Below are 19,713 nucleotides of genomic sequence, written 5' to 3'. Positions count from 1 at the left end.
TGCCCCAAGCCACTGGTGGCCACCAGCAACAAATTCATACAATTGTACTACCTTGAATACTTTATATAAATGGAATCATGTGGTATCTGTCTTTTTGAGACTGATTTATTTCACTCACATATGTTCTCAAGGTTCATCAGTGTTGTAGCATATGACAGGGTTTCCTTCCATTTTAAGGCTGAATTAAAGTTCATTGTTTGTATACATCACATCCATCTATGGATACGTGGGTTGCTTTTTTTTGGCTATTGCAAATATTGCTGATATGGACATGGTTATGCCAATCTGTCTTTGAGATACTGGGTTTTAATTCTTTCAGATATATAACCAGAAGTATGATTGCTGATAATTCTCTTTTCAATATTTTGAGGAGCTGTCACATTTTTCTCCAAAGTGACTGTGCCATTTTATGTTCTTACCAATAATGCACTCTGTTCCAGTTTGTCTAGTGGTATCCTCACCAATACTTGTTACTTTTTTTTTTTTGATAGTAGCCATCCTAATGTGATTGAAGTGATATATCACTTTGATTTTGATTTGCATTTCCCTAGGGACTAATGATGTTGATCATCTTTTCATATGCTTATTGGCCATTTGTATGTAATATTTGAAGAAATGCCTATTTAAGTCTTTCCCTCAGTTGTTACTTGTGTTGTTTGCTTTTTTGTGTGGTTGAGTTATAGGAAATCTTTATATATTCTGGATATTAACACCTAATGATATAGGTGATTGGAAAACACTTTCTTCAATTTATTAGCTTGCATCTTCAAACTATGTTGATTATGTCCTTTGATGCACAAAGATTTTTGTTTTATATAGTTCTATGTATCTATTTTTTATTTTGTTGCCTGTGCTTTTAATCCCATATTTAAGAATATACTGCCAAATCTAAATCCAATGTCATGAAGCTTTTACCCTGTGTTTTCATTCCGTAGGTTTTTTTGTTTTTCAGTCTTTGATCAATTTTGAATTATTTTTTGTATATGATATAAGGTTAGGGTCCAAGATAATTATTTTGCATTTGGATGTCAGTTGTTCCAGCATTATTTGTTAATGAGGCTGTCCTTTCCCTATTGAGTGACCTTGGTGAAATGATATATGGTGAAAATTTCACCATATATGTGAGAGTTTATTTCTGTGCTGTCAGTTTTATTCCACGGTCTGTATGCCTGTCTTTACATCAATACCACATTGTTTTGATGACTAACTTTGTAATAATTTTTGAGATCAGAAGTATGAGACCTCCAACTTTGTTCTTTTTCAAGGTAATTTTGGCTCTCTGGAGTCCTTTAGTTTAGATATGCATTTTAGGATGGAGTTTTGTATTTCTGCAAAGTATCAGGGGCATCTTAATAGGGATTACATTGAATCTGTAGACTGCTTTTGGTAATATTTACACTTTAACAATATTGAGTCTTTCAATCTATAAACATGAAATGTCTTTTCATTTATTTGCATCTTCTTTAATTTTTTAAAGTAGTGTTTTGTGGTTTTTAGTGTACAAGGGTGCTAAATTTTGTCTTTCCTTCTAGGTAAAATTTATTCTTAAGTAGTTTATTAATATTATTATAAATGGAATTTTTTATTCATTTGCTTTTTAGCTTATTTATTGTTAGTGTATAGAGACACAACTGGCATTTATGTGTTGATTTTGTAGCCAGCAACTTTGTTCTGAGTTTTTTGATTAGTTCTAGCAGGTTTTTTTTTTTTTTAATGGAATCTTTAGAATTTTCCACATATAAGATTATGTTTTACCTATAAGAACATTAAGAATAAAGTAAAAATGAGAATTTAGACTTTTCTTATATGTCTTTACCTCCCTGGCTGTTATATTAAGAGAGGAAAGTGAGGGAGGGAGGGCTGGTGGGTCTACATCACATCTGTAAAACACCAAATATATAGAATTAATCTTATAAAAAGATTATGTCATCTGTAAACAAACATAATTTACTTTTTCTTTTCCAATTTGGATGCTTTTTATTTATTTATTTTTCCTTTACTTGTTTGCTCTGGTTAAGTCTTCCAGTACTATATTGAATAGAAATGTTAAAAACAGGCATCCTTTTGTAGCTCTTGATCCTAGAGGAAAATCTTTCAAGTCTTTTACCATTTAGTATGATGTTAACTATAGGATTTTTATATGTGACTTTTATTATGCTGAGGTAGTTTATATACTTAGTTTGTTGAATATTTTTTATCATGAAAGGGTGTTAAATTTTGTTAAACATTTTTATATTAATACTGCTTATTATTTTAATACTTTATTAATAATAAGATTTATTATTTATCACTGAGTATTATTGCTTATATACATATATTACAGTTTATCTTATCATTCTTCTGTTGATGGATATCTGGGTTGTTCTAGTATTTGGCTATCATGAACTAGTGGTCATATTTTAAACCAGCCAGATTCAAATCAAATAGCCTCATCTGCTCTGTTTCCAGTGCAATTCATCATTGTATTTCTTGGGTTTCTTATCTGCTTATACATGACCCTTGGTTGTCAGTGGACTATGTTCCCTCCAACTAGCATTTAAAACCTTCCAAAATGTGAACCCACCTAGCTTTGTGCTTTTATCCTCCATAATAACAACATTCTGCCCATGGTGTTGCTAGCCCCTAAATAGGGCAAACCAATTTCTTACTTTCACTCATGGTTTCATTTGTAATAATCATAACAAATAATAACAACATTAACACTGTTTTCCTTCTGTCTGTTTTAAAGATCCATTCCTGCTGGTGAACTTATTGGACGTGTGTATATGCCTCTTATCTCTCTAAAAGATTGTTTTATTCATAACTCAGTAGAGAATAACACATAACATCTATGGGTACTTTTTGGGCAATATTTGTTGGGGAATATTTGTTGTTCATTCATTTGTTTCTGTGTTTGTCCTTTTAATCTATCCCCACTGAGTACTTCTATGCATCTGGGCATAAAATGGTGGCTAAGACTGAGTTCATGTCCTGAACTTATATTCTAGTGAGGGAGACCTACATATATCTAAAAAGTCTAGGAATTTATAATTAAAAACTGAGCCAATAACAAGGAAAATACAAGGAAATATGATAATATACAAGGGGACATGATCTTTTCTTCAGGGGAAGGAGAACCAAGACAGATTTCCCTAAAGAATTGACATTTAAGATGAAATTTTAATACTGAGTAGAAATTAAGTAGAAATTAGGAAAGGAGTATGTCAAGGCTGTATGTTGTCACCATGCTTATATAATTTATATGCAGAGTACATCGTTCAAAATTCCAGGCTGGATGAAGCTCAAGCTTGAATCAAGATTGCTGGGAGAAATATCAATAACCTCAGATTACAGATGACACCACCTTAATGGCGGAAAGTGAAGCAGAACTTAAGAACCCCTTGATGAAAGTGAAAGAGGAGAGTGAAAAAGCTGGCTTAAAACTTAACATTCCAAAAGCTAAGATCATGCCATTTTATCCCATCACTTCATGGCAAATAGATGGGGAAAAAATGGAAACAGTAACAGACTTTATTTTCTTGGGCTCCAAAATCACTGCAGATGGTGACTACAGCCATGAAATTAAAAGACATTTGCTCCTTGGAAGAAAAACAATGACCAACCTAGAAAGAAAGAAAGAAAGTGAAGTCACTCAGCTGTGTCTGACTCTTTGTGACCCCATAGACTGTAGCCTACCATGCTCTTCTGTCCATGGGATTTTCCAGGTGAAAGTACTGGAGTGGGTTGCCTTTCATTCTCCAGGGGATCTTCCCAACTCAGGGATTGAACCCGGGTCTCCTGCATTGCAAGCAGAGCCATCTGAGCCACGACGGAAGTCAATGACCAACCTAGACAACATATTAAAAAGCAGAGACGTCACTTTGCATTCAAAGGTCCATATAGTCAAAGCTGTGGTTCTTCCAGTAGTCATGTAAGGATGGGAGAGTTGGACCATAAAGAAGGCTGAGCACCAAAGAATTGACGCTTTCAAACTGTGATGCTAGAGAAGACTCTTGACTCCCTTGGAGAGCAAAGAGATCAAACCAGTCAATCCTAAAGGAGATCAGCCCTGTATATTCATGGGAAGGACCGAAGCTGAAACTCCAATACTTAGGCCACCTGATGTGAAGAGCCAAATCATTGGTTAAGACTCTGATGCTGGGAAAGATTGAAGGCAGGAGGAGAAGGGGGTGACAGCAGGTAAAATGGTTGAATGGCATCATCAACTACATGGACACGAGTTTGAGCAAACTCAAGGAGATACTGAAGGACAGGGAAGCCTGGCACACTGCAGTCCATGGGATCACAAAGGGTTGGACACGACCAAGTGACTGAACAATAAAAATTAAGCAGGCAAGTCAGGGGAAGTGTGCAGAAATGCAATTTAGGCAGAAGGAACATTTGCTAGAGCCCTAAAACATGAGGGATCTTGAAGAGTGGGTACTGACAGTGACTATGTGGCTGGAGTACAGAGCACTGTGTGGAGAGTAGAAGGAAATTTGGATGGAGAGCTAGGCAGGGTCTTGTAGGGCCTTCATAAGCCAGGGTAAGGATTTTGGTCTTTATCCTAAGAATGATTAGAAATCATTAAAGAATTTATGTTTTTAAACTATCACCCTGGTTATAATATTGGGGATAGATTGTAATGGACAAATGCAGGGAGAAAAGTTAAGAGGCTGAGGCTGTGTTGTTGGCTGATGATGGTTCTTTGAACTTGGGTGGTGGAAGCAGGGATAGAAGTGGACAGTTCAAGGTTTATTTGGAAGGTAAAATCAGTGGAAATTGGTGGTCAGATATGGTTATCAATTGAAGGGGTGTTAAGAATGATTTCTAGTGTTTTAAGTTATGTGGATGGGTGGTGATAGTGTCATTTACTTCCACATATGGCAACTCCTCCCCCACTTACATGGTCTTGCACACATGCTTGCACACCCAATCTTTGATGCCAAAAAACTTTATTCCAGGTATGCTATTTTGCTCTTAATGTAGAGAAGTTGTACAAAGGTAGTGTGTGGTTGTTAGGCTCCTAGATATGTGAGTTGATCAACTGACTATACCAGTCTATTCCAAAGTCACTTTAGGAAAAATTGGAAAAAAAGAACTCAGAGCTCTATCTTAAGGCACACAAGAAGAATTGTTTTTTTTAAATCGCTTATGGGTGTTTCTTTATTTTTTTTTATAGGCAATCATTTTTATTATTATTATTATTATTTTAACTTTACAATATTGTATTGGTTTTGCCATACATCAACATGCATTTTTGAGTAGTGTCACATACATAATACTTTAAAGACTTGCTTCTCTAGTGTGGCTCTAGAGAGCCTTGAGAAATTCTCTAATAGTATAATTCCTTGGGTATCTGAGCAATTTGGTAGCTATTCTACAGTTCAGCAGGGACTTTGTTATGAATGAAGTGCCTCTTATTGGCTTCTGAAGGAAGTTGCCCAACTGCTCATGGGAAAGGGAGTTTTATGATATGGAAGAGGTCAATCATTCAATAGTAGCTGGACCTGAGGCTGCACTTGCAACTTGTGAAAGGTGGTGCATTACAAACTGAAAGGAATTTAAGGAACTACTAGATATTAGGCTAAGGAAGCCTTTTATTGCCTAAGTCCTGCTCTGTCACAGCAGGAATTACCTGCAGGGGAAGAGGAGATTGTCCAACCTGAAAAAGCATATTAGATTTAATTATTAAATTCCAAATCAATGTTCACATTACATGATTCATCATCAAGCCAAGTACCTGTAGAGACCTCCTTTGGCACTGCATCAAGTTCATAAAGGTAACACTCTTCCTAACTGGAAATATGGTGTTTTATTTCACTATGATTCTTACTTTCTTCTAGATTATTCCTTACCCTTTGTCTAAAAGGGAACCCTTTTGAGAGGAAAGATCATGAGATTTCTGAAGAGTCCATCTGCTCCCTACATTTTTTCCCTTGACAACCTGGTTGCTTTCAAACTGATACTGAAACAAGACACGCATCCAGGTTTACCTAATGCCAGCCAGCCTCAGCATCGTTAACATAAGTCAAAAGGTTATTAATCACAGTGGGAAATTTATTCATCTTTTAAAAAATAGAGAATCTAAAATTCATATCAGGGCTAGAAATCCAAGTTTGAAAGCAGTCTTTGAAATTCTTATAATTCAAAATCAACACAGGCAGTAGTAATTAGCCAGGGACATTTGTTAGCTCCCCCAAGGTGTACAGGTGCTTAAGACAGAGGCTGATTTAGGGACCTCTGAATCCAGAAAATTCCACAGGGATGAAAGTCTTCTTAACTAAGAGTTGTTTCCTTAAGCTTGTAGCTTATTACCAGGAGGTTATGTAACATGGGATAGCACATGGAAGGGAAACTGTCATTGAGAGGTGTAGCCCCAATGTTCATTGAATGGTCCCTTCCAGAACTGTCTATTTACTTAGGAACAACTATCAGGAGAATTTAAGAATTATGAGTTTGGACTTGATAAGTGCTTGTCTTACTCACTGTACATTTTCCTTTCTTTGTATAGGAAAAAGTCACCTTTAAAATCTAATCTTTAATGCTTTTTAAGACACAAAGATGTAAGTTGACTAGTGAAATGCACTTATTTTAATACTGTATTTCTGTTTGTGACAGTTAGATTTTTGCCTGCAGCTTGCCCTGTAGGGTGTTGGGAGTAGGTTGGTAGATATCCTTTCACCTTTGAATCACAATCTTTTCATCAAATAGACAGAACCCTTAAAAAAAGGGGAAAACACTTTTAGGAAATAAATTTGATTTTTGAATCACCCAGTCTTCAGTAGAGACTGTGTTTATAACATGACATGATCACCAAAATGAAAATTGCTTTCATGCTGTATAGATGTAACATCATTCTCTGCAATCCAGCTATTTCTCTTCAATTTTTATTGGAATTAACAACTTTGGTATGTGATACTGGTGAGATGCCATATACTATGGTTGAAACCAACAATATAATTGCTTCCCCCACCATCTATCTTATTTATCACCTTAAATTTCGTTCCATCCTATAGGAAAATGACTGGGTAATGTTCAAGTATCACATCAGTATGTTTCATCCTTTTCTGTTCTACAACATAATTACACATAGTAAATCTTGAGTTATCCTTGCTGACAGGCCAATAGTTGGTAGGTGATAGGGGAGATATAGGTCATCTTGGAGAAGGTATTCCAAGGCATTGAAAGCATTGGTGTATGTTGCTAGAGGAATAACATTATGCAATCATGATAATAAATTCTCCTTTTCTAAAAGCCTCACAGAAATTCACTGCATTGATGAAACTAAACAAGTTGGACTGCACACATGAAGGGAAAGGATCACGTGCTTAGAGCATTTTGAAAGAAGTTTGCAATGGTCACAAATCCATTGGGAATTTCAGATCATTTGTATATTTGTACGTGATTCTGATGTGCTTTGTTTGATAAACTTAGTGTGCAGTTTTTTTACAGGAGAAATCAAGGATAGGACAAGTTGTGCTTCTATTGAACAAGGGTTTGTTTGTGCACGTTAGATATTGTGAATGATGCGATTGTATATCCTTCTTTAAGTCCTTTGCCTGACAGCTTAGACCCAAAATTTTGGCTCACTTTTTCCATTGTGTAGGACTTATCAAGTTTTTTCTTGACTAACTTGACACACTGAACTCTCTTGGACTTTACAGATTTTATTTCTCCTTTGTATTCTGGTTCCACTTATTTTTTTTTTAATTTATTGCATTTTATTGTATTGCATGCATCTTTGTGAACTGCTAAGCTGCCTCATAGTGTTTCTGGGACAAGCCATGATATGGAAGTGAGGGTGGGGTAGGAGAAGAGAGGGAGAGTTTGTGTGTGTATGTGTGTGTGTGTATGTATGTGTGTGATATAGTGTGTGTGTATGTATATGTGTGATACTGTGTGTGTGTGAGAGAGAGAGAGAGGGGGAATGATTGATTTGTGAACGCAGCCTAGCTGACCAATACAACTATCTCTGTGGCGAATTAAATTTGCTGGCAAGCACACATGATGGCAATAAGACAAAACAAAACAAACAAACAAACAAAAAAACAAAAAAAAAATCAGGCCCACTGCTATCCAACCTACCACCTCAGTAAGTTTCAGGTTCTTAAGACAAAAATGAAAACTTTGACTATATTTCATGTACTATAGTTAGATTCACCTCACCACCTTCCCTGTTAAATTGATTGTTATCACTTTAAACCCTTAATGAAGGATTCAAAATATTCATACTCCTCAGTTAACTAGAATTGGTCTTAATTTTTATGGAAAATAGCAGATAAGAAGGACATAAGCTAATTTCCAAGATTTGTTTCTTAAAACTTAGCTTCTACTGCTATATGGTCTTGTGTGTGTTACTGTCAACCCATTGTTTGTGCCATTCTTGAGCTCTGTATTTAGAATTTGCTCTGCTTAGAATACACTACTCCCTAACTTAATACGTTGGCAAACTACTAATATTTCAAGCCTTAGCTCAAGTATCCTCTCTAAGAGAATCTTTATGAACCATTTCCAAGCTGAGTTGGATACCTGCCTAACTCTAACTTAAGATCTTGTGTCTACCTCTATTGGCCTATACTGTATTTAAACTATGTGTGTCCTTCTACTGGATTTTGAGTGACCTGAAAGAGAAATAAGTATGTCATACTTACTCCTTGTTGTGTCCCTAGAACCTTCCATAGTATGCCCTTTTAACAGGAATTCAATTAAATGAATTAATTAAATAATTGTCTTAATACTCTGTCAGTCTAAATGACCAGGGGTTCACATGATCTGAGCATGCTTATAAAATGATTATTTATTTGACCATTTTATGATTTGGTTTATTTTGAAATGGAAGCAACCAGAATCTCACCTCTAAATATATGTCTACAGGCCCCCAATGAGCAGCTGGGAAAATCCTGTGCTAGCCCCTTGTTGTTAGATAAGTTTATAAGGGCATTCTTCTGTGGGTGACAACTGTCCCACACAGCACCTGCTTTTGGCCTATCTTTACTAAGCCTAGAATCACTGGGTAATTTTTCCCTCCAATGTCTGCCCACCTTTTCAACCCTGTGGAGGCAGTTAAACACTTCAGTTGGTAAGAACACAACCCAATTATAAGGAGAACTGCTGAATCTTTCAGATAAAATCAATAATTCAGAGACTAAAGCATGGGATAATGGAGTTAAAGTTAGCATCTAAAGCTTTGAATCTCTCATGTAAATAGACTAAAAGAGGCCCCAGTATTTTAAAGCTAGTTCAAATAGGCCAGGTGTCAGAGTTCATCTCTTTGGTGAATTTTAGAAAACACATATCATTTACTATGGTAACATAATTATACTGCTAGAAAATATTTTTTTTCTGAACATGTAGCAGAGAAAATTATTGCACAGGAGGGGGTTAATGAAATTGTCTTCCAGTGGAGTAACTAATCAAAGGACAGAGAGCGGGGTATTAGGTTTCCTAGAGGCTTAGTTCCCTAAATTATGTATTGTTAGAGGTAGGGAGTCTACACATTTTAGGTGGAAACAGATGAGTTAAAGGGAGGTGAGAGAGGGGTTCAGGATGGGGAACAAATGTACACCCATGGCTGATTCATGTCCATGTATGGCAAAAACCACTACAATATTGTAAAGTAATTAGTCTCCAATTAAAATAAATAAATTAATTTAAAAAAATAAGCCACACAGCTTTACTGACTATGAATTTGCATTCTTTTTTTGTCTTAAATTATGTGACTAAAGCTATAAACTTTAGTACCACTAAAACTTTCTTTCTAATATTGCCATAATCTATCCACTGTGATATCAGTGACAACTTTTTAAAGATATTTGTGAAAACACCATGACCTATAGTCTATGAAGATCATAGTTTTCAATTACGTATTTAATAATTTTCAAAATGGGAGTGAAAAAAGTATGTGATTTCAATTAATTGAATGTAAAATCCCATGGAGTGTTATTTAAGACTCAGGAAGTAGAGAGTTGCATATTTTAGAGCTTATATGAACTTTAGAAGTCCTCTACTATGCCCTCTCCACTCTGTATAGATGAGAAATTGAAAAGAGAAGGTAACATGCCATTCACCAAGTCACACAGCTTGCAGGTCCCAAACAGGCAGTCACATGATTTTCTTTCTTGAAGTATACTTTTCCATTTTTCTTTGCTCTTTAATGTATTTTTTGAATTACCATTCTTTTTCCTCTCTTCTAATGGAGTGACACTAAAGCATTAGGATACTATTAGTGAAGAAATGCAATGTCAAAATATATATTTGGTTTAGAGTGTCAGTAGATTACTGAACTATTCAAATGAAAAGTTTAAACGTCCTTGGATTATTTCTGGAGAGAAGAGCAACTTAATGGACATTTTAATATCTGTCCTATAATCCCCAAAGGTGTTTTAACTTGATGATTAGGCAGTTATTCTCATATTTTATAAGAGAAATAAGTGTTTTCAAGTAAATTAGCATCAATATCAGAACGGAAAATTAAGATAAGTTTGAAATATTTACTGATATAGGAGAAATAAGTGTTTTCAAGTAAATTAGCATCAGTATCAGAACAGAAAATTAAGATTAGTTTGAAATATTTACAGATAGTGAGTTATCAAATATTAGAATGAGTTAGTAAAAGATATACATAATTGAGTGGCACATTCAAGGAAACTTTTTAAATCTATTTTGAATAAATCAACCTATATATTTCACTGACAGTATTTTTTGATATATTTACATAAGGGAAAACTGATTCAACAATGGTTAGGACTAAACATATAGTAAATAAATGAAATTGCTTTATTGTTTTAATGAAAATCTCATTCTGTGACTTCAGTTCAGTCATTCAGTCATGTCTCACTCTTTGCAACCCCATGGACTGCAGCAAGCCAACCTTTTAAGTCCATCAACAACTCCCAGAACTTGTTCAAATTCATGACATTCGAGTCGGTGATGCCATCTAACCATCTCATCCTCTGTCATTCCCTTCTTCTACTGCCTTCAAACTTTCCCAGAATCAGGGTGTTTTCCAATGAGTCAGGTCGTTGCATCAGGTGGCCAAAGTATTGGAGTTTCAGCTTCAGCATCTGTCCTTTCAATGAATATTCAGGACTTAATTCCTTTAGGATGGACTGGATGGATCTCCTTGCTGTACAAGGGACTCTCAAGAGTCTTCTCCAAAGATGGCGGAGGAATAGGACGGGGAGACCACTTTCTCCCCAACAAATTCATCAAAAGAACATATAAACACTGAATAAATTCCACAAAACAACTTCTGAATGGTGGCAGAGGACATCAGGCACCCAGAAAAGCAGTCCATTGTCTTCAAAAGGAGATGAATGATGCTGTATAGAAGGAGAAGTCTTGAGACTACTATAAAAATAAGACTGAAAATCAGAAACAGGAGGCTTAAGTCCAAATCCTGAGAACACCAGAGAACTCCTTACTCCAGGGAACATTAATTGACAGGAGCTCATCAAACGCCTTCATACCTACACTGAAATCAAGCACCAACCAAGGGCCAAGAAGTTCCAGAGAAAGACATTCCATGCAAATTCTCCAGCAACACAGGAACACAGCCCTGAGCTTCAATATGCAGGCTGCCCAAAGTCACTCCAAACCCACTGACATCTCATAACTCATTACTGGACACGTCATTACACTCCAGAGAGAAGAAATCCAGCTCCACCCACCAGAACATTGACACAAGCTTCCTTAACCAAGAAACCTTGACAAGCCTCCTGTACAACCTCACCCACAGTGAGGAAACTCCACATTAAAGAAAACTCCACAAACTGACAGAATACAGAAAGGCCACCCCAAACTCAGCAATATAAACAAGATGAAGAGACCGAGGAGTACCCAGCAGGTAAAGGAACAGGATAAATGCCCACCAAACCAAACAAAAGATGAAGAGATAGGGAATCTACCTGATATAGAATTAAGAATAATGATAGTGAAAATGATCCAAAACCTTGAAATCAAAAGGAAATCACAGATAAATAGCCTGGAGACAAGGACTGACAAGATGCAAGAACGATAAAACAAGGACCTAGAAGAAATAAAAAAAGGGTCAATATATAATGAATAATGCAATAAATGAGATAAAAAACACTCTGGAGGCAACAAATAGTAGAATAACGGAGGCAGAAGATACAATTAGTGAAGTAGAAGACAGAATGGTAGAATTTAATGAATCAGAGAGGAAAAAAGAAAAACAAAAGAAAAGAGGACAACCTCAGAGATCACCAGGACAAAATTAAATGCCACAACATTCGAATCATAAGAGTCCCAGAAGAAGAAGACAAAAAGAAAAACCATGAGAAAATACTTGAGGAGATAATAGCTGAAAATTTCCCTAAAATGAGGAAGGAAATAATCACCCAAGTCCAAGAAACACAGACAGTCCCAAACAGAATAAACCCAAGGTGAAACACCCCAAGAAACATATTAATCAAATTAACAAAGATCAAACACAAAGAACAAATATTAAAAGCAGCAAGGGGAAAACAACAAATAACACACAAGGGGATTCCCATAAGTATAACAGCGGATCTTTCAATAGAAATTCTTCAGGCCAGGAGGAAATGGCAAGACATAATTAAAGTGATGAAAGAAAATAACCTACAGCTCAGGTTATTGTACCCAGCAAGGATCTCATTCAAATATGAAGGAGAAATCAAAAGCTTTACATACAAGCAAAAGCTGAGAGAATTCAGCACCACCAAACCAGATATCCAACAAATGCTAAATGATCTTCTCTAGACAGGAAAAACAGAAACGGTGTATAAACTCAAACCCAAAACAATAAAGTAAATGGCAACAGGATCATACTTATCAATAATTACCTTAAATGTAAAATGGGTTGAATGCCACACCCAAAAGACAAAGACTGCCTGAATGGATACAAAAACAAGACCCCCTATATATGTTGTCTACAAGAGACCCACCTCAAAACAAGGGACACATACAGACTGAAAGTGAAGGGCTGGAAAAATATTTTCCATGCAAATAGAGACCAAAAGAAAGCAGGAGTAGCAATATTCATATCAGATAAAATAGGCTTTAAAAGAAAGGCTGTGAAAAGAGACAAAGAAGGACACTACATAATGATCAAAGGATCAATCCAAGAATAAGAGATAACAATTATAAATACATATACACCCAACATAGGAGCACCACAATATGTAAGACAAATGCTAACAAGTATGAAAGGGAAAATTACCAATAACACAAAAATAGTGGGAGATTTTAATACCCCACTCACACCTATGGATAGAGAACTAAACAGAAAATAAACAAGGAAACACAAACTTTAAATGATACAATAGACCAGTTACACGTAATTGATATCTATAGGACCTTTAACCCCAAAATAATGAATTTCAACTTTTTCTCAAGTGCACACGGAACCTTCTCCAGGATAGATCACATTGTGTGCTATAATTCTAGCATTGGTAAATTCAAAAAAATTGAAATCATTCCAAGCATCTTTTCTGATCACAATGCATTAAGATTAGATGTCAATTACAGGAGAAAAACTATTAAAAATTCCAACATATGGAGGCGGAAAAACATGCTGCTGAATAAACAACAAATAATAGAATAAATCAAAAAATAAATCAAAATATGCATAGAAACGAATGAAAATGAAAACACAATAACCCAAAACCTGTGGGACACTGTAAAAGCAGTGCTAAGGGGAAAGTTCATAGCGATACAGGCCTACCTTAAGAAACAAGAAAAAAGTCAAATAAATAACCTAACTCTACACCTAAAGCAACTAGAAAAGGAAGAAATGAAGAACTCCAGGGTTAGCAGAAGGAAAGAAATCTTAAACATTAGGGCAGAAATAAATGCAAAAGAAACAAAAGAGACCATAGCAAAAATCAACAAAGCCAAAAGCTGGTTCTTTGAAAGGATACATAAAATTGACAAACCATTAGCCAGCCTCATCAAGACACAAAGGGAGAAAAATCAAATCAATAAAATGAGAAATGAAAATGGAGAGATCACCACAGACAACACAGAAATACAAAGGATCATAAGAGACTACTATCAGCAATTATATGCCAATAAAATGGACAACGTGGAAGAAATGGACAAATTCTTAGAAAAGTACAACTTTCCAAAACCGGACCAGGAAGAAATAGAAAATCTTAACAGACCCATCACAAGCATGGAAATTGAAACTGTAATCTGAAATCTTCCAGTAAACAAAAGCCCAGGTCCAGATGACTTCACAGCTGAATTCTACCAAAAATTTAGGGAAGAGCTAACACCTATCCTGCTCAAACTCTTCCAGAAAATTGCACAGGAAGGTAAACTTCCAAAATCATTCTATGAGGCCACCATCACCCTAATACCAAAACCTGACAAAGATGCCACAAAAAAAGAAAACTACAGGCCAATATCACTGATGAACATAGATGCAAAAATCCTTAACAAAATTCTAGCAATCAGAATCCAACAACACATTAAAAATATCATACATCATGAACAAGTGGCCTTTATCCCAGGGATGCAAGGATTCTTCAATATCTGCAAATCAATCAATGTAATACACCACATAAACAAATTGAAAAATAAAAGTCATATGATTATCTCAATAGATGCAGAGAAAGACTTTGACAAAATTCAACATTCATTTATGATAAAAACTGTTCAGAAATCAGGGATAGAAGGAACATACCTTAACAAAATAAAAGCTATATATGACAAACCCACAGCAAACACTATCCTCAATGGTGAAAAACTGAAAGCATTTCCCATAAAGTCAGAAGCAAGACAAGGGATCCCACTTTCACCACAACTATTCAACATGGTTTTGGAAGTTTTGGCCACAGCAATCAGAGCAGAAAAAGAAATAAAAGGAATCCAAATTGGAAAAGAAGAAGTAAAACTCTCACTGTTGGCAGATGACATGATCCTCTACCTAGAAAACCCTAAAGACTGCACCATAAAATTACTAGAACTAATCCATGAATATAGAAAAGTTGCAGGATATAAAATCCACACACAGAAATCCCTTGCATTCCTATACACTAATGAGAAAATAGAAAGAGAAATTAAGGAAACTATTCCATTTGCCATTGCAATGAAAAGAATAAAATATTTAGGAATGTGTCTACCTAAAGAAACTAAAGACCTATATATAGAAAACTATAAAACACTGGTGAAAGAAATCAAAGGGCATGAATAGATGGAGAAATATACCATGTTCATGGATTGGAAGAATCAATATAGTGAAAATGAATATACTACCCAAATCAATCTATAGATTCAATGCAATCACTATCAAGCTGCCAATGGTATTTTTCACAGAGCTAGAACAAATAATTTCACAATTTGTATGGAAATACAAAAAAAACCTCGACTAGCCAAAGCAATCTTGAGAAAGAAGAATGGAACTGGAGGAATCAACCTGCCTGACTTCAGGCTCTACTAAAAAGCCACAGTCATCAAGACAGTATGGTACTGGCACAAAGACAGAAATATAGATCAATGGAACAGAATAGAAAGCCCAGAGATAAATCCACACACCTATGGACACCTTATCTTTGACAAAGGAGGCAAGAACATACAATGGAGAAAAGACAATCTCTTTAACAAGTGGTGCTGGGAAAACTGGTCAACCACTTGTAAAAGAATGAAACTAGAACACTTTCTAACACCATACACAAAAATAAACTCGAAATGGATTAAAGATCTAAACATAAGACCAGAAACTATAAAACTCCTAGAGGAGAACATAGGCAAAACACTCTCCGACATACATCACAGCAGGATCTTCTATGACTCACCTCCCAGAATATTGGAAATGAATGCAAACATAAACAAATGGGACCTAATTAAAATTAAAAGCTTCTGCACAACAAAGGAACTATAAGCAAGGTGAAAAGACAGCCTTCAGAATGGGAGCAAATAATAGCAAATGAAGGAACTGACAAACAACTAATCTCTAAAATATACAAGCAACTCCTGCAGGTCAATTTCAGAAAATAAATGACCCAATCAAAAAATGGGACAAAGAACTAAACAGACACTTCTCTATAGATGAAAACATATAGATAGCTAACGAACACATGAAAAGATGCTGAACATAACTCATTATCAGAGAAATGCATTCAAAACCACAATGAGCTACCATTTCATGCCAGCCAGAATGGCTGCTATCCAAAAGTCTACAAGCATTAAAAGCCAGAGAGAGTGTGGAAAAAAGGGAACCCACTTACACTGTTAGTGGGAATGCAAACTGGTAGCCACTATGGAGAATAGTGTGGATATTCCTTAATAAACTGGAAATAGAACTGCCTTATGACCCAGCAATCCCACTGCTAGACATACACACCAAAGAAACCAGAATTGAAAGAGACACGTGTACCCCAATGTTCATCTCAGTGCTATTTATAATATCCAGGACATGGAAGCAACATAGATGTCCATCAGCAAATGAATGGATAAGCTGTGGTACATATACACAATGGAGTATTACTCAGCCATTAAAAAGAATACATTTGAATCACTTCTAATGAGGTGGATGAAACTAGAGCCGATTATACAGAGTGAAGTAAGCCAGAAAGAAAAACACCAATACAGTATCAGATCAGAACAGTCGCTCATCGTGTCCGTCTCTCTGCGACCCCATGAATCACAGCACGCCAGGCCTCCCTGTCCATCACTAACTCCCGGAGTTCACTGAGACTCAGGTCCACTGAGTCAGTGATGCCATCCAGCCATCTCATTCGCTGTCGTACCATTCTCCCCTTGCCCCCAATCCCTCCCAGCATCAGTCTTTTCCAATGAGTCAACTCTTCGCATGAGGTGGCCAAAGTACTGGAGTTTCAGCTTTAGCATCATTCCTTCCAAAGAAATCCCAGGGCTGATCTCCTTCAGAAGGGACTGGTTGGATCTCCTTGCAGTCCAAGGGACTCTCAAGAGTCTTCTCCAACACCACAGTTCAAAAGCATCAATTCTTTGGCACTCAGCCTTCTTCACAGTCCAACTCTCACATCCATACATGACCAAAGGAAAAACCATAGCCTTGACTAGACGAACTTTGCTGGCAAATTAATGTCTCTGCTTTTGAATATGCTATTTAGGTTGGTCAAAACTTTCCTTCAAAGGAGTAACGTCTTATAATTGCATGGCTGCAGTCACCATCTGCAGTGATTTTGGAGCCCCAAAAAATAAAGTCTGACACTGTTTCCCCATCTATTTCCCATTAAGTGATGGGACCAGATGCCATGATCTTCGTTTTCTGAATGTTGAGCTTTAAGCCAAATTTTTCACTCTCCACTTTCACTTTCATCAAGAGGCTTTTAAGTTCCTCTTCACTTTCTGCTGTAAGAGTGGTGTCATCTGCCTATCTGTGGTTATTGATATTTCTCCCGGCAATCTTGAATCCAGCTTGTGTTTCTTCCAGTCCAGACTTTCTCATGATGTACTCTGCATATAAGTTAAATAAACAGGGTGACAATATACAGCCTTGACGAACTACTTTTCCTATTTGGAATCAGTCTGTGGTTCCATGGCCAGTTATAACTGTTGCTTCTTGACCTGCATACACGTTTCTCAAGAGGCAGAGCAGGTGGCCTGGTATTCCCATCCCTTTCAGAATTTTCCACAGTTTATTGTGATCCACACAGTCAAAGGCTTTGGCATAGTCAATAAAGCAGAAGTAGATGTTTTTCTGGAACTCTCTTGCTTTTTCCATGATCCAGCGGATGTTGGCAATTTGATCTCTGGTTCTTCTTCCTTTTCTAAAACCAGCTTGAACATAAGGAAGTTCACGGTTCACATATTGCTGAAGCCTGGCTTGGAGAATTTTGAGCATTACTTTACTAGCGTGTGAGATGAGTGCAATTGTGTGGTAGTTTGAGCATTCTTTGCCATTGCTTTTCTTTGGTATTGGAATGAAAACTGACCTTTTCCAGTCCTGTGGCCACTGCTGAGTTTTCCAAATGTGCTGGCATATTGAGTGCAGCACTTTCACAGCATCATCTTTCAGGATTTGGAATAGCTCAACTGGAATTCCATCACCTCCACTAGCTTTGTTCATAGTGATGCTTTCTAAGGCCCACTTGACTTCACATTCCAGGATGTCTGGCTCTAGGTCAATGATCACACCATTGTGATTATCTGGGTCATGAAAATCTTTTTTTGTACAATTCTTCTGTGTATTCTTGCCATCTCTTCTTAATATCTTCTGCTTCTGTTAGGTCCATACCATTTCTGTCCTTTATCGAGCCCATTTTGCATGAAATGTTCCTTTGGTATCTCTGATTTTCTTGAGGAGATCCCTAATCTTTCCCATTCTGTTGTTTCCCTCTATTTCTTTGCATTGATCACTGAAGAAGGCTTTCTTATCTCTTCTTGCTATTCTTTGGAACTCTGCATTCAGATGTTTATGTCTTTCCTTTGCTCCTTTGCTTTTCACTTCTCTTCTTTTCACAGCTATTTGTAAGGCCTCCCCAGACAACCATTTTGCTTTTTTTGCATTTATTTTCCACGGGGATGGTCTTGATCCCTGTCTCCTGTACAATGTCATGAACCTCATTCCATAGTTCATCAGGCACTCTATCTATCAGATCTAGTCCCTTAAATCTATTTCTCAATTCCACTGTATAATCATAAGGGATTTGATTTAGGTCATACCTGAATGGTCTAGTGGTTTTCCCTACTTTCTTCAATTTAAGTCTGAATTTGGCAATAAGGAGTTCATGGTGTGAGCCACAGTCAGCTCCTGGTCTTGTTTTTGTTGACTGCATAGAGCTTCTCTATCTTTGGCTGCAAAGAATATAATCAATCTGATTTCGGTGTTGACCATCTGGTGATACGCATATATATGGAATTTAGAATGATGGTAACAGCAACCCTGTTACTGTCAGACAGCAAAAGAGACACAGATGTATAGAACAGTCTTTTGGACTCTGTGGGAGAGGGAGAGGGTGGGATGATTTGGGAGAATTCCATTGAAGCATGTATAATATCATATAAGAAATGAATCGCCAGGCAAGTTTTGTTGCAGTATACAGGATGCTTGGGGCTGGTGCATTGGGATGACCCAGATGGATGGTATGGAGAGGGAGGTGGGAGTGGTGTTCAGAATGGGGAGGACGTATACACCCATGGTGGATTCATGCTGATGTATGGCAAAACCAATACAATATTGTAAAGTAATTAACCTCCAATTAAAATAAATAAATTTAAATTAAAAAAAAAAACAGTCTTCCCCAACACCACAATTCAAAGGCATCAGTTCTTTGGCACTCAGCTTTTTTTATAGTCCAACTCTCACATCCATACATGACTACTGGAAAAACCATACCTTTGACTAGGTGGATCTTTGTTGGCAAAGTAATGTCTCTATTTTTTAATATGCTGTCTAGGTTGACCATAGCTTTTCTTTCAGGTAGCAAGTATCTTTTAATTTCACAGCTGCAGTCACCATCTGCAGTGATTTGGGGGCCCAAGAAAATAGTCTCTCACTGTTTCCATTGCTTCCCCAGGGTTCGATTAAAATAGTTAAGGGAGAGAGCATAACATAGCAAAGCAAACATGAGCATTGTGAGCGCAGACCTGGGTTTGATATCTGAATTAGATAAGTTCAGTTCAGTTCAGTTGCTCAGCCGTGTCTTACTCTTTGCCACCTCATGAACCACACAGCACACCAGGCCTCCCTGTCCATCACCAACTCCTGGAATCCACCCAAACCTATGTCCATCGAGTCAGTGATGCCATCCAACCACCTCA

The sequence above is a fragment of the Bubalus kerabau genome, chromosome X (genome assembly GCF_029407905.1).
Source record: "Bubalus kerabau isolate K-KA32 ecotype Philippines breed swamp buffalo chromosome X, PCC_UOA_SB_1v2, whole genome shotgun sequence".
NCBI lineage: Eukaryota > Metazoa > Chordata > Mammalia > Artiodactyla > Bovidae > Bubalus > Bubalus kerabau.
Note: the sequence above shows the minus strand (reverse complement) of the source record.